Source organism: Arachis duranensis, chromosome 5 (assembly GCF_000817695.3).
Source record: "Arachis duranensis cultivar V14167 chromosome 5, aradu.V14167.gnm2.J7QH, whole genome shotgun sequence".
NCBI classification, from domain to species: Eukaryota; Viridiplantae; Streptophyta; class Magnoliopsida; order Fabales; family Fabaceae; genus Arachis; species Arachis duranensis.
This window is the reverse complement of record NC_029776.3, coordinates 69,190,300-69,192,581: the sequence shown is the minus strand read 5'-3', so window position 1 is coordinate 69,192,581 and position 2,282 is coordinate 69,190,300. Positions and strand designations below refer to the sequence as shown.

At 34.5% G+C, this 2,282-nt stretch overlaps 1 non-coding gene across 1 annotated transcript; it reads left to right on the top strand.

Annotated features, from left to right (window-relative positions):
* The first annotated feature begins 258 nt into the window (after positions 1-258).
* Positions 259-366, top strand: LOC127748080 (small nucleolar RNA R71). Its single transcript, XR_008010023.1, has one exon. It is a non-coding gene; the product is annotated as a small nucleolar RNA R71 (small nucleolar RNA).
* Positions 367-2,282: the final 1,916 nt, after the last annotated feature.

Below are 2,282 nucleotides of genomic sequence, written 5' to 3'. Positions count from 1 at the left end.
AGTCAATATTTTGTTCTGAGCCAATATGGCATTCAGAGTATCAATCTCAAGAACTCCTTTCTTCTGATTCGTCCCATTATTTACAAGATTCCTTTCAGAAGTGTACATGAATTGGTTATTTGCAACTATTTCAATCAGTTCTTGAGCTTTTGCAGGCGTCTTCTTCAGATGAAGAGAGCCTCCAGCAGAACTATCCAATGGCATCTTGGACAGTTCAGATAGACCATCATAGAAGATACCTATGATGCTCCATTCAGAAAGCATGTCAGAAGGACACTTTCTGATCAATTGTTTGTATCTTTCCCAAGCTTCATAGAGGAATTCACCTTCCTTTTGTCTAAAGGTTTGGACTTCCACTCTAAGCTTACTCAATTTTTGAGGTGGAAAGAACTTTGCCAAGAAGGCATTGACTAGCTTTTCCCAAGAGTTCACGCTTTCTTTAGGTTGTAAGTCCAACCATATCCTAGCTCTGTCTCTTACAGCAAAAAGGAATAGCATAAGTCTGTAGACCTCAGGGTCAACCCTATTGGTTTTGACAGTGTCACAGATTTGCAAGAACTCAGCTAGAAACTGATGAGGATCTTCCAATGGAAGTCCATGAAACTTGCAATTTTGTTGCATTAGAGAAACTAATTGAGGCTTAAGCTCAAAGTTGTTTGCTCCAATGGCAGGGATAGAGATGCTTCACCCATAGAAGTCGGGAGAAGGTGCAGTAAAGTCACCCAGCACCTTCCTTGCATCGTTGGCATTGTTGTTGTTTTCGGCTGCCATGTCTTCTTTTTTGAAGATTTTTGTTAGGTCCTCTACAGAGAATTGTGCTTTAGCTTCTCTTAGCTTTCGCTTCAAGGTCCTTTCAGGTTCAGGGTCAGCCTCAACAAGAATGCTTTTGTCTTTGCTCTTGCTCATATGAAAGAGAAAAGAAAAAGAAAATATGGAATCCTCTATGTCACAGTATAGAGATTCCTTGAGGTGTCAGAGGAAAAGAAAAATAGAAGGAAGAGGTAGAAAATTCGAACTTATCAAGGAAAGATGGAGTTCGAATTGTGCATTGAGGAGTAGTGTTAGTCCATAAATAGAAGGATGTGAGAAGAGGGGAAAAATTTTCGAATATTAAGTAAGAGATTTTAAAAACATTTTGAAAAACACTAATTGATTTTCAAAAACTAAGAGTGGAAAAGAAAACAAGTGATTTTTGAAAAAGATTTTGAAATAAGAAATTAAAAAGATATGATTGAAAACTATTTTGAAAAATATGTGTTTTAAGAAGATATGATTGAAAAAGATATAGTTTTAAAAAGACATGATTGAGAAGATATGATTTGAAAAACAATTTGAAAAGATTTGATTTTGAAAATTAATGACTTGGCTAACAAGAAAAGATATGATTCAAACATTAAACCTTTCTCAACAGAAAAGGCAACATACTTGAATTGCTGAATCAAATAATTAATTGTTAGCAAGTATTTTTGAACATAGAAAGAAATTGACTTTGAAAATATCTGATTGAAAAGATATGATTTGAAAAAGATTTGATTTTGAAAATTTTTGAAAACTTGAAAAAAATTGGCATTAAAAACAAAATCTTCCCTCTTGTGCCATCCTGGCGTTAAACGCCCAGAATGGTGCACATTCTGTCGTTTAACGCCCAAAACTCACCCCTTTTGGGCGTTAAACGCCCAGCCAGGCACCCTGGTTGGCGTTTAAACGCCAGTTTTCCTTCTTCACTGGGCATTTTGAACGCCCAGCTTTTTCGGTGTAATTCCTCTACTCTATGGTATGTTCTGAATCTTCAATTCTCTGTATTATTGACTTGAAAAGACACAAATTAAATTTTTTTTTGGATTTTTAATAATGAGGAATAATTAAAATGCAACTGAAATCAAATAAACAGTGCATGCAAGACACCAAACTTAAAAGTTTGTATACTATTGACACTAACAAGTTGAGAATGCATATGAGAAACAACAAAACACTCAAGACAAGAGAATTTAAAGATCAGAGGAAGTAAATCATCAAGAACAACTTGAAGATCACTAAAGACACATGATAAATGCAAGAAGAATGGAAACATGCAATTGACACCAAACTTAAAATGAGACTAGTGTCTCAATAAGAAACATAATATATTTTTGGTTTTTTTTTGTATTTTTTTTGGTTTTTTCGAAAATTATGTGGAAAAGAACATAAAGATATCAAAATTCTTAATGAGAATTCCAGGAATCATGCAATGTTAGTCTAAAGCTTTAGTCTAAAGGAATTAGACATGGCTAGCCAAGCTTCAG